We start from the raw sequence: 15071 nt of genomic DNA, 5'->3' as shown, positions 1-15071 counted from the left end.
GAAATATCTGTGGGTCCGAGTAGGGGTTCCGTAATCTGTACCCAGAATTGTGATTTAAATAAATAAATAGATAAATAAATAAGTTAAATAAATAAAAATAAATAAATAAAATAATTAAAGAAAGAACTATATAATTATCATAATGCTACTAATAATACTAATAAATGAACAAAGCTATATTCATTAATTTCTTAAAATTTGAAGTATATGTTTTTCCGGATCCGAAGAACGGCAAAAATTACCATGACCGTTTTTTTTCGCTTATGACTTGGTGTAAAATTGAGACTCTGTAGGTTTTCAAGCACTTAGAGAGGGAACAAAGCTACGGGATAAACTTGCTGTAATTGTCATTTGCCATTGGATGTCTACGGAGTGTTTCATTATTAGCAAAGAGCGTTGAAACCTTGGGTAACGCCCTAAAGCATAATGTCGTTGGTTTAATGAGGACCTCCTTTGATCGACAAATCAAAACTAGCAACGTTCTCATTAATTAATGGATAACGGGGTGGTCCTTAAACAACACCTGAGAGTGGTATTGTGGTTGGTTTGTAAGCCATACGTCCGTTTACTGTTACAGTATAGTTTAATGTTGTGGCACTGAATGAGACAATACTTCAAAGTCAATCTGCAACGTTTATACAAACTCTGAAAAAGACCTGAAAAGTTATTCTAAAGGTAGACATGTCTGTTTTGTCACGTATTTCCGCTGACTACCCTCTTAAATTAAAAAAAATATGAATTTATTTATTTATTATCAATAATAATTACCACAGCGGCAATAACGATAACTATTCTCGATGTCTGCGTGCGATACAAGACAGCATTTAAGAGAAAACGAAAAAGATCAGACTTTTAATAAATAGGATTATATTCTTTTACGTAATGAATAGTTGTGTCAAGTTTTAAATTTTAATTATTATAGGACTCAGAATTCATCGGATTCAACCTTTGATGTCAAAGTCAACATAAATAATACCATACTTACAATGTAACTGCAGACATTGATGTAGCGGTTTAGCAATGATCACTGCTATAGCTACAAAACTACAGAGGACAATCTACGGTCGATGGACATGAAACACGTTCAGTTAGAACAATATTTACACTTGAAAACAAAAACAGTTATCTTGGTTTTTGCGAGTCAAATTTTAAAGAACGAATAAATTCATCTGGTGATAAAAGGAAAATTAGATTATGCTAATAATATGTGAGATCCAACAATATACCTGTGATTATGCGTGTCAGATATTCCCAGAACTAGTACGAATTTTGGGAATTGATCGATCAGGAATGCCAAGTTCTAATGCTGGAAAGTGATATTGCCATCTCAAAATTTGGCAATACTCATGATGATCACAATTTCACATTGACTCCGATAAAACACTTGTAACGACGATAACTGAGACTTCAGCAAAAGAGCGTACGATCCTATCAATTTAAGTGAGCGAGAGAAAGTCTTCTAGGAGAAATCGGTATGTTTAATTTACATAATGTACTTTCCATATAAAGTGAAAATGAAAAATGAAACGAAATGGTTGTTAATGACTGCGTACACACGGATACCGTTTTTTTTATCCACAGATCGGATGGATTGGAATCCATCGATTTCAACACTATTACCCAATGCAATTCTATCCTTTAAATATACGCATCCAGAGCTAATACCTGGGGATTCTGTGTTGGTCTTCATGAACTGTTCGCATGCAGTACTAGTGGTTGTCGAAATTCACCCTTCAACTTGAAACGATCCATGATATCCACTCTCAAAGGTGAGAGAGCATTTAAAATGAGAACTATTTGTGTTCGTTTGTTTGTTCATGCTTTCAGTGTAACGTGATTCAGGGTTAGGTTTGGTAATCTCACTATGATGGATGCGGTCAATGATGATACTGCAGCCTTCTAAACGTTTCCTATAACTTGTCCACATTTCTGATTTGTGTTGTGATTCAATTTCTAATTTTGATATGTCGCTAGTTCAAGAGATAATTGAATTGCTGCTTCAAGTGGAAAATCATTATAGATTCCAAATATTTGACTGTAAAATCATTTTCTCAAAGCCGACAGAAGATGTAATGTCGCTAATCAAATATGATACTGAACTCCCTAACTGGTAAATTTGGCTGATTGCATTACCATGTATAAAAGACTAATTTACCGGTTGACAACATATCTATTTTTCCTTCTTACTAGAAATCTTCTGGCTGATTTAATTTCGACGGGGACCTGATTTGATTTTCTTTTTCATTTTTCTTACCAAATTGTATCAAGATCCGAACATTACAGAGTTTACAGTTGATATTTAACTCTTAAAATCGATTATTGTGCGTGTTTAGGCTGTGTAAATGCCAGATTTAGCCATTGTTGTTGCAATTAGATTGTCCGTGCCGGCTAGATCAAATAGAGTGGCCACCCAAAGCCTGTAATAGCCATAATGATCTAATATTCAACTCCAATACCAAACCCTTTTCAGGAGCAAAAAGAAAGCATTTCCACCGAATGACAAAATACATTGGCGTGTACATTCACTTCACAAGTTGATGGCATTGGAGAAAATCTCGGAATGATTTTAAAATATCCAACTGCGTGGATGCTCAGTAAAACAGCTAGCTACTATAAAACTACTTCATTAGCCGTTCAACTTGTAAATTGTACACGCATGCGTCATCGTATAGATCTCTGCCTGGGCAAAGTGCGCCTTAAAAGAACTACATCATAAGTGAATTCAGACTTCCGAAAATTTGTTGTAAAACGATGTTCTTTCTGCCATTTCGCAAAGTTCCTTCACGCTGGGAAGATAATAAAAACACCTTGACAATATCAAAGTAGCAAACAAGTTACCAAATGAATTGTCCAGTTTTGGTCTCCCTCCGTTAACATCAGAACTGACAATGAATAGTTTCTAAGATTGCAGTGGATACTGGGAGCACTAAGGGGCCTTCTTTCATTTCAAAACAAATCTTGCCGTTCCTACTTCTGTGTTATATGTATTTTGGTCTGTATTTGACGATCACGAATACGTCTGGTTTAAGTATTTTGTCTTCATTTGGTTTCTGAAAACCTAATTTTAATAGATTAACTCAGCCTTAGACCGTCTTAAGTCTTAAGTACAATCATATATTCTCAATACATATCACTTTAAATCTTGGTCTGTATTTGGGTCTGTATTTGACGATCACAATTCGTTTTTGCCTGTTTTAACCGAAGTCTGGATACGTTGCTTATTTGTTCGACCAGTACCACTGTACAATTCAATGTTGAAATTGGCGTAATTTACGTGTGGGGTTAGCGGAACGTGAGTGTATACCCGCAAGCTGCCCCGTAATAGAGTGGCGAGAGAAACCGATCGTGTAGCTCGGTGTCATGCTTTGCATGATACGTGTTTACAAAAAAGGTATAGTCGTATTTTACAAATTACCGACAAATAAAGAAAATTGGAAGCATGTATGGGGATAGTCTATTAGGGAAATGATTGGTAGTATCCAGTCATAATTCCGTCTACTTATTTTGCCTATGTTTGACAAATTTGACGTGATTTCCCGTAGTTAACAAAGTGTCCATGTTTAATGATGGATAATTTGAGGCAAAATGTCTTTACAATTTCTACGAATCTCGCAGACATTATCAAAGAAGAAGTGCTGCGGGTAAAATAGTCCGAAATGGGCAAGGAAATGCATGCTGGGAAATTACAAGAGCCTCAGGTTAAGAGCACTTCTGCAAGGTAGGAAATGAGACGCAAGAAGCCAGGCTATAGTACTTATAATCGAAATAGAAAGGAAGCAAAGAGACGGTATAAATGACACCAACTTAGATGCTTTTAAGAATCTAAATTACCCTAATACGTCTAATAGTTGAGCAGATCTGTCGGCAACTACCATTTCCAAAATATAGAAATGGCACAACCCGATTTTTTGGTGCATTAAATTCTAATGGAAAATTGGTTACAAACAAACAATTGTCGAGAAAATTGTTCCGACCGCTCTCTCGATTCCACGGGTAAATATTCCATTAAAATAGATGGGAGATTATTGGTTGACGCTGTTAGCATTTACCGTGTAGTGCGTCACAAGACACAGTGCCATCGTATCGCTTCTTTGTGTTCACTGTTTTAACCATGACGCATTAAACAGCTGAGAGCAGGGCATATTGTGACATTTGATTTTGCAAGGCAATCAACTTTTGACGTAATTGTTTATCGTTTGCTATTTTTGCAATGTTAACTCAAGTTACAGTATACCATCTGTAACCCAGAAACCTTTGTAATTCTTCTCCATAGAATGATAGTCATAAACACATAAATGTCAAATATTGCAAGCTATAAATGTTATTGTAATAGCGCAGTTTCGTTGGTATTTTTTAAAGTGTTGGTCAAATCGAGCTGTCCGTTGCAACGACGTAGACGACTTTGTGACAAGATTTGAACACAAGGCTAAACAACGGAGAGAAAGTTCAGGTATGGGCTATCCCATAATATTATTTGTAGCATTAACATTGGTAGCAGCCATTGACATTGAAAAGTCGTTTCATTGTGTTTGTTGGCTGGTCATAGTAGACATATAGCTGTGTCACTAAAAACACATTTACAAATATCTGCGTTTCATCATGTCTAATCTAAAAATGAGCGCCAGGGTGTTCTCCATGTACACCATGGTCAGTCACCGTGAAATAACTCCAAAGAAGCGGCAAACTGTGAATCAATAACAGCTGTAATTGCATCAGAAATCCATTTTAACAAAGACAAGTGGTTTAGGCAGATCCATCTGAACGCTCTGTCAATTGAAATTTTGAACGACGTGGTTGAGAAACACAGCCTGTATATTTGAAGTGTAACTTTTGAACAGTTTTGATCAAGTAGCTGCAACTTTATGCATTTCTTGGAAGATTTTTGTTTGAAACTGAATTTCTGTCACTATATTTTACTGAAAAGTCTAGATAAGTATCTTCTCACTGTGGCACGTTTACAAAGAAAGAAGGATTAAGGTGTGTTAATACCGAATAATTTGGGGGTTAAAAATGTATTGCAGCCAGTGTACAGGTATTTTTAAATATCAACATTACATGCAAAGTCGTTGTAATGAAATCAATAGCAGTAAGTATAACAGACTGACTCTGCTGCATATATTTCACCAAAAAACTACGATGGCGTTGATTGTTCTATGACAATGATATACATCTACATTATCTTAGCAAATAACATGAAAATTGGAATTTCCCCGATGTTTACTGCACTGATTTGCCACCAAGTGGAGACATGTCGACATTTAGACAGCTGGTGTTGGGTAAATGCAGTAGTCTGTAGGAACTTAAAAAAAGATGAAGTGATTTCTCATAAAGCGCAAAAATGCAACAAGTTTCAACTACCAAGGCGTTGGGCGTGGATACTTTTTAAAGATAGAATGTGCCTAGGTGACAGATATTGGTGCACGCAAAGTTTAAGTATATATTACTGATATACTGCTTGTGTGGAAAAGTGTTCGCCGTCTTGGTTTTGTGAAATCGAAAAATTTAGTTTTTCCTACGAAGTTATGGTAGAACGCGCCTCGGGGACAGATATTCGGATTTTCAAATTTCTACAATCTTTTCTGATCTACCACTTGTGGAGGCTCATTTTAAAGTCCTTGGAGAAAGAAAAACTTTCACCGTCTTTGTTTTTCGAAAACCCAATATTAATTTACCCCATAGAGTTAACACAGGGATGACGGCCATTATGAATTTCAAATATCGCAAAATATTGGGTAATTTGTTTTTCTAGTTCAAGACTTTGCACGGTGACCCTCGGTATTTATTGTTGATTTGAAAGAGAATGGTTGAAAGCTTCATTGACGAAAGTTTGAGCAAACGTTTAAGCCTTTCACTTTCGAGGCGCATATTACCTTAACAGTAGGATAGAAACAACTTTTTAATATCAAAGATCAATAAATTTAAGATAATCTGTTTCTCTAGTAACAAAATTTGCACGGTTACTTAAAGTTGGCCCCAGGAAAGTTTGAGCAAAAGTTTACCCTATTGCGTTTCTTAAAAAACTGGCCACTACGTTAAATGATTTGATGAGCAAGATGGTTGCTTGTGATTGATTTTGAAGACTAAAGTCCTGTTACTCAAACTAAAATAATAAATTAATTATTTACAATAAAATCGTGGATTTGGAAATGGACGGATGGAATGTGGAGAAAAATGTTAACCTTATGGAATTTTGATGACTGTGACATGGTAGACAATCTAGCCATTGTGGTGAACTTAGTGTGTCATGAGTTTAAAACATCTCTACTTGCTAATATTCTTGCTGTCTCTTTGTAACATTTGAAGTGTACCGGATGTGACATCACAAAAATGAAACATTTGAAATGTACCGGATGTAACATCACCAAAATGAAACATTTGAAGTGTACCGGATGTGACATCACCAAAATGAAACATTTGAAATGTACCGGATGTGACATCACCAAAATGAAACATTACTAAAAAACCTCGTCTTATTCAGACAAGTGACAAATATTGTATGTTAATATTTATTGTAAATAATTGTCTTCTGAAGGAGGTTATCTGATGTCTACCGTATGTCTTTATCGCCGTCTCCGTTGATTTCAAAGCTAAAGCTATTTGACATTTTGCCATACACAAAATTAAATGAAAATTCTTTCAACGAAGGTTTTATAAGTAGTTCCTATGTTGTAATACATGTTATTAATATTTGTTTGATTCGTTCAAATAAACTCTCATTAGTAATTATGAAAGTGTAGGCCCACATTTTATTGACTTCGATCATGAACTGAAAAACCAATACGTTTCTCAGTTTTCAACCTTGTCACAAATTAACAATCTCCATTCTCCAACTCAGATTACATCACAAATACCTGAGATGTTACATAAAGGGAAAATTCGTCGTTATGTCGCCTGTTGTAAGATGTGGTTTCCATGGTTTATCAACCATTTGCATTTTTATGAGCAAAGTCATGGTCCCCACGACAAGATTGTGTCATGACAGCAATGTGACGACAAGGCGTCGTAAAATAACATTTACGTTCTAAAGTTAGCCTTTTTTTCAAATCCCCGAATTACGTATAAAAAGAAATATATACTGGCAGTAAGATGAAGGATCAAATGAGAGGCTTGAAATGTTGAATTGGGAAAATTTACAAGTCAAGTGACAGTTTATAGATGCTATCTTTGTCCGCTTTATACTATTTAACAGATTATTTGACGGGTCAGATGCATTAGTCTAGAACCTTAAAACATGCTGAACTTGTGACCCACAAATCATACCGTTCAACCCTGCCCAAAGACAACAGATAATGAAAATAATATAATTTCTGGTATCTGGCAGTATGTTAATAAGGTAACCACTGCTCTAAAAGACTGCTCTTCGAAATGAACTCTATGGTAAAGGATAGTTTCATCAGGATTAAGTTGATAGCATGATCAATGTTTATTTAGGTGAACGTTGATCCCAAGAAGGTATTTCGTGATTACGAAAATTTCAAAAAACAGCTACGTTTAGTTACAGTGAAGCGCGTCGTCACTTTAAAAAATAAGTAAAGTGTGAATGCACAAGAGGGTTTGATTTCAGCGATACGGTTGCCGTGGTTACGTGGGATCAAAGTGATTTAAAGTCCATGATAGAACATGAGAGTAGTGTAGCAGATGGCAAGGCCGTCAATGAGTCTGGGGACAACTCGTACAAGCTTTCCAACAATGCTAAGTGACAGGTCACTATTACAACTAAATGACACGCGATTGAATTATTCGTTGTTGAAATAGCCCCTTAATCGGGATACAATAGACCCTACTCATCTGTGCTTAAATCATCTCACATAGAAATTGACATGGCAATAACAATAGTCCTGGCTCTGTTTTTTGTAATTTGCTATTCTGATGGAGGAGAAGAGGACACGTACACATTAATTGCATATGTGTGACAATATAACACCTACACTTATTGAGCAAGAATTCGTACTAAATAGTGTGTTGCTGTGTCTTGTGTTAACTACCGTGCAAACAGAGAGCATGACTGATCACTTACATTTCGCCGTTTGAACATTTGACCAACCTAGCCTGAAATATTTGACATTCGATCATTTCCCACCAAGTCCGGGCTTTGAACGTTCAGCACTTCCTGCGATTTTTACATAAATGTAAAATACCGTTTGCTTTTTTTCAAAGAAAATCTACACTAGTCTCACTAGCAAAACGCACAAACCATGGCCTTTTGAGTTTATTCAGAATGACAATGACTTGATAGGAGAGCCCGGCAAAATGTTTTGCGTCGTCCTAAAATATATCACGACGGACAGTGTGGCCACCTCTCTACGAGACAGATATGCACAGCTAATAAGATATGTGTGCGGTCCGATCTTGGCAATGTCTTGCTGAAGAAGAAAACGTAGATGAACCGTAGAAATTTTAGGAAACGACAGTGTTTTGTAAGCACTCGTGAATAGATGAATATACTTTATATCAGCTTACAGAAACCTTTGCCATTTTTATCCGGGAATCATCGTTTTGTACAATGTGGAGAGAGAGGTTGCGATGATGACAAATTACTCTGGGAAAAGACATGGAACACTAGAGGGATGGCCAGGGAATTGGGTTAGTCCATTTTTTGCCAATTGTCGTGGGTAGGTCATGATATTTTGCCATAATTTAGGGACAGGTCACACATTTTCGACCCAGAAAACGGCGGGCAATATTGGAATAACAAAAAATAGTTGATCAATATTGCCAAATAAATTATAAATAACACCACGTGATGGTGATATGGATATTTCGTTGTGACTATGCAATAAATTCTGTGCTCAGTTGCCATATCCGTACAGTAAAATCTCAGCTACTCTAATTCAGTAAATCACTACAGGAGTTTAAGGCCTATTGAGATCAAAGATAAAATAGTCATTCTGGCACCTCTCACGGACCAATGACACATGCCTTTGACTCAAACAACCAAAAGGAAAGGTACTGAAAGCTGCACCCGAACTTTAGTGCCCGTATAAACTGCCGTCCCGCCATGCAGGTAGTGAGAAGACAATAACTTTGTTGTGACACAGTAAGAATCCAATATAAATAGATGCATTTCTTCTCAGTCGTCCTTCCTTGTACGCTTGAAAAGAACAGTATAACAAAATTTGATTTGTATCTTGGAATTCACCTTACTTGGTTTGAGTTCTATAGCAATAAAAACTATACGCAGGTTACAAAATCAGCTTTATACAGGTCTCAGCATTTTTTGTAATTCCAGTAGAGCAAACATTTTATAAATCCTCTCTATGTCTATATGGATGTAAGCTGCTTCAAATCAGCCATGCACCATTGGATCAAAGGTTGATGTGTTTCATTATCACGTGTACCTTTTACACGATTTAACCTTTTCAACATGACGGTTTGGCCCTACCCCATTGTTATCAATTTGATTGTGGAACTCTTTACAGGAAATTGTGGATGAACAGGTTTCATATCAATATTCTTCATTAACTTCTGCGATACGGTGAACGGTATAGATCATGTAAAAGAAAACAAGCCATATCACACAAACCGAACACTATTTGTAATGCCAAACAAGTGTTCATATTTCTGAGCCTCTTGGTAATTCACACTATCGTAAAGTGTCCTTCACTTAGCCATGCCAACACTTGACATTACATTGGAAAAAAGCTGAGACATGACTTCTACTTCAATAGCAATTTTTGAGCCAGAAACGGATTTTCTGAAATTACTTTAAAATAATATGTATGGCGTTATTGCAAAATATATTTGAATCGACTACCTACTTTATGTTACTTGTTTTCGTCACACAAACGTTCCAGATTCTTCTAGGATCGCTAACACAATCACAGGAAAACCATACGGCTACGTTTGTTGATGACCGCATAATATTTAAAGGTACAAAAAATTCTCCACAATGGAAAAATCCTATTAGATAGACACTTGTGCGGTATCAACTATTTACATGTAAATATATAGGAAGATATTCCTTCATCGTTAGCATCAGGTATATTATTGATGACAAATTATGTCACATACAGGGCTGCACACAGATAATTGTATACGTACTACTCCTTTATTAATTCTTTTTAGAGCTTGGCAAACACTTGAAACTAGATGAAATTAAACACTGGCATAGGTACTATGACGCAAATCTTCAGGTCACGCCCTTCCTCACTGTTGTTTCATAATAGAGAATATTATCAACAATGACGCCCATTATTTGATCCTAGTATTAAAAATAGACGCCATTTTATCTGATATGTAATGATTTGAGCAGGGTCCACACCAATCATAAAGAATTCGCTGCCACGTGTATTACTTCAGAAAGGCACTGGCTGTACTGTTAACAAAGGTTAGCTGATGGCAATTTGTTCATTTTTATGAACTTTTACCGGTCAAATAGATGAAGAATCTACACTCTGGAAAAATTTGTCTCCACTTTGTGTATTACTGTTTTTGCAGTTCACGATATATTTCAAAAATATGTTGGCAAGTTTTAGGTTCGTTTTGGTAGAATACCCCTCTTGAACAGATTATGGGACTCTGAAACTTTTACAATACATTTTGGGTTTCCCGCTTGTCGGGGCTCATTTAGAAGCTGCTATACTGAATAAAAGTTTCATCTTCTTGTTTTTGTAAAAAAAGCCAAAATCTTGTATTTCCTCAGAGAATTAACCTTGGAATGGCTGCCATTTTGAAATTCAGGTGTCAGTAAATATTGGGTACTTTTCTTCTCTAGCTACCAAATTTTGCACGGTGACCCCAGCTTTAAATCTTGATTTTCAAAAGGGAATGATTTAAAGTTTCCTTGAGGAAAGTTTGGGAAAAAAAGTTTTGTCTTTCAATTTCGAGGCGCGAATCATTAATGCTTTTTACCGAGTTTTGCCTAGAATGAAAGGGACAATGACACACTGCATGATAAAAAATTAATATGATTGCATAATGTAGTCAATAATATCGATATTAAATGTATGGAAGCGTAGTGTGTTGTATAAATAGTATTAAGAGTCTGTGTAATGTATAAGAATTTATTTATGAATTCCTTAGCTGGTGGGATCATGATGTGATAATTCTTTGTCTTTGTCTTAAATTTGGTGAGTATTCATAGTCCAAAACAACACTGTCAGACAGTGCCTGGAAAACTGATTTTAAAGGAAATTGTCAGGAATTCTGCAATTCTCTTTCAGCATTCCATTTGTCTGACTCGTGTGTAAAAAACACAATAATACGTTTGACAAAATAATAAACATCTTCCAGATAAAAATTAAGTTATCCCTTCAATGTGAAGGGTTATAAAGTTCCGTGCTCAAGTACAAGTCCCTGTCGCCTGTTTCACAACCCACACAGCAAGAAATCAACAGATAGATTACGGGACATACCGCAAACACTTCCAGATCAGACCACGTTACCATGCATGTGTAATACTAACAGTCCCTGTCATGTACTTTCATGAGATTTCAAGAGCTGTATTCACTCGTCTATTTCAGGATTTGTCGGTGAATGACAGTCTAATTTCTCACAGTCTCCGTAGATGTGTCACTTGCGTGAAATAAGCTTTTACAGACAGAGCTGTGTGGCGGTGGTGAATTTTACGGTCTCTTACTGGGTCTGTATATATGTTCGTAGGATTTCAAAGTTTTGAACAGTCAATGAAATGTTAGTGTGCATATAAAAGACATACGCGAATTTCAAACCCCGTCACTTGTCTGTCTTCACACATTATGTGCAAGCTACGTAAAGCGTGTACTGAAACAAGCATGGAAATCAGACACAGTCACACATCTGCGTGTACAGAACTGAATACTGCAATACCTTTGCAGCATAGGATACAGGCTTGAGTTACAATATTCACACAGTCCTGTTATGTCTTTGCTGGCAGAGACTTGTACTAAAGCTCCGTGACAGCAGATTCACAGGTGTAGGATCACGTCTGTTCAATGAATAGTTCGACAGGTCTGACATTTTGATATTTATATTTGATGGTTAAACTTTTCAGATGTTTTCCTTGGAAATTTGTTATATCATTGCAACAGCACTGAACCATCACCCTTTTTTCAAAGTAATAGCTCCTATCAAAGATGATATGAAAACCTCCTCATACTATATACTTTCAAAAAACAGAGACTCTAAGTTTAGTATGGTAGCAATATGGTACTTGAAGAATGAAGGGATACATATTTGGGGTAGAAAACCTCAATTTTAGTATTTCTGAAATTTAATATCTCATTTGAAACTAGAGTATATGTAGAAAAAACCGACCATTTTCCCATTCTGAAATGGCAGGGTTGAAAGACTGACATTCAAAAAAGTGATTCAAATCATGGTACACAAAGTTGAAATAACTCTTATTCAATATGTGAGAATTTCGTTGCCAAACAAAATTATGACTTTGTTACACAGTATCTAAAGAACGTACTGTGAAAATTTCACAATATTTAACAGAGCAATAGTGAAGTTGAAGCGTTTTGAAATGTTGGAAACTGGAAAAAAAGAGGCCAAGAAATCGGCTAATTTGCATTAATTTGCATACATTAACAATTCTTTCTCACCCAACTTACGACTGATTGTTATGCTAAAAGGTGAACTTCACCAATATTTTAATCTTAGGTTAACAAATCAGTAAAAATTGAACGAATATTAGCAAAAAAGCGACTTGGAGCAAATTCGCGGTGTTATGCGTAACGCCACCGTGATTGAGTATCGAATTATTTGCTCGCCTTGCCGCTTTCTAGAATGGACGTAGATCCTAAAATCGGATCGGACAGTCCGCAATATGTATACCCATCGATCCATCTCTGTCGACCACGACACATACAGTGAACCAGCAAGATATCCCAAGAATCAGGTCAGGAAGCGTTGTGTATTTCAGCTGACATAAATAAAGTTTAATCACTCTGTAACCCTCACAACTTACGAATCGTTTCGATGGTAGAAGTATTAAATTGATCATTTGTCAGACTTCACCCTAGTATTTTGTCTGGCTGTTCATCTTATGCTGATATCGACGATAATTCCTAACGGGCCACAGCTACCAATATCATTGTAAACAACCGTATATTCGCTTGAATTGATTGTTTGATATTCAAATATGGCTTACGTTGGAGAAAAGCAAGTGGTATTCTCCAAGGTTTTATTGACGTATTGATTCTTAACATCAACTACTCTGACACAAAATTTGACATACTTTGATTTTACATTGGAAATTGAAAATCATATACAAAGCAATCACAGGGAGGGAGAAATGTGTGCCTCAATGAATTGTATGACTTTCAAATAGTCTGGAAATCAGATTTATTTTGTTCAGTCTATTCCTCTGTACTTTGTTGTAATGCTGGTTTAGAGTTATTAAAGAGTTATCATAGAAATTTTTGTAGAAAATTTATAAATTATGTATATCTGTTGAAATTAATGAACAAGTCTTTATTGTGTAATCAGTGTCAGATTTTGTTCTTGAAGGTGGCATTGTAACGTTGATGAAAACTGGTGTTCACACGACACATCATTCTGTATTACTGATATTGCTATGGTGTTCAAAGTAAAGTTGAAAAATTTAACAAGGAAGGAGACTCTTAGGAGTGATTTCCCTAATATAACAAAGACATCCATATTTGGTGTATTTTTTCAGTAATAAGTTCCTTGAGTTCTGCCTTGTGTAACATTTCATTTTATCGGTCCATTAACTGTTCAGCGATATAGACAAGTCTGATATTTGATTTCAAATCTAGAAAATGTTTTGAGTTAATGTCGGTAGTTGCTGCGAGGCATTATCAGCTAACCAACGCCTGACTAAAAAGCAGAGCGTTATGCTAATGGCAGAAGCCACCCAGTTTCCTTTAAATGAGTACGAGTCAGTGAAGCGTACATGTCAGCTACATTAGATGTAAACCAAAACCGCAGAAAGGAGAAACCAGGAAAGCTTTACGCCAGTAAAAGCACGCCAAGAGCCAGTGTGTGTCAATTGGGGCCACCCATTTTCCGTTTTTGTAGGCGTTTAGGCTTTTAGTTGCCTCTCAACTTACAGATTGCGGAATGCTTGTTTCGATGCAAAGTTCGACGATGTCAGAACATGAATACAATCGTTGTGAAACGATCACACCGATCACATAAAGAACGCTAATTACTGTACCATCGACCAATACAAAGCTAATTCGCTGTTGTCCCATTCATTTTCTCAATGTATGTCAAACTTTGTGAACGGGTCGGAATAGCAGATCGTACAGGACAAAAGTGGGAACAAATGCAAGGCCACGACTTTCAATATCGGCTTTTAACATAATTTAGTTTAAATAGATAAAAAAATCGATGTTCCACCAAAGCTTTGAGAGTTATCAGTAATTGAGGTTACCCACAATTCTCCTTGATTTGTGCTCTCAGACATAGTTTGCTACAGGCCGAGTCTATTCATCAATTTCTGAACAATTTGAAACTAAGAATTTAATTTCAAGATTAATCTTTAAAAGTTTTCTCCAAAATTATTGATTAAGCTTAAAATTCAAAAGTAAATTGAATAAGAAGCCATTGTTTGTAGATGCAAAAAACTGTACGCTTTTCAAGTAAAATGACCGGTAACTGAGATGGTTTCATCATACCACCTTTCAGACAATGCAAAATTTCCTTTGTCATGAACACTAAAAAAATCAGTGCCCTTTCTTTCGCCAGCACATATGCAACTTAATCCCTTAGTGTCCTTGAAATATTTGTGTAATGCTGTCAAAAATAACTGTTGACAAAATTGCAAAGTTGCTATCTTCTCCATGGAGAGTCGATCTTCTCATTATTCAAAGTGGGAAGTCAGAAAGACATGATCATCAAAACAATATCAGAATTTTGAAATATGAACCAAGCTGTTCTGTGTACAGAAGAAATTTGCTTTAGTTCAATGAGTGATCTGAGTGTATACAGATCAAGGAGAATTGTGGGTAAGATCGCTTAATGTCGGCGCATTAGCTGTATTAGAATTAACACTTCAACCTCTACAGTAGGTCACGTGGTAAATGTAGTCTGAAAACGTCACTCTTATTTCATTTCATTTTGATGTATAATGACGCATTGTGATTGGACATATAATACGCCATATCGTTGCCAGAACACGATAA

The sequence above is a fragment of the Ptychodera flava genome, chromosome 17 (assembly GCF_041260155.1).
Source record: "Ptychodera flava strain L36383 chromosome 17, AS_Pfla_20210202, whole genome shotgun sequence".
Lineage (NCBI taxonomy): Eukaryota > Metazoa > Hemichordata > Enteropneusta > Ptychoderidae > Ptychodera > Ptychodera flava.
This window is presented reverse-complemented; position numbering follows the sequence as displayed.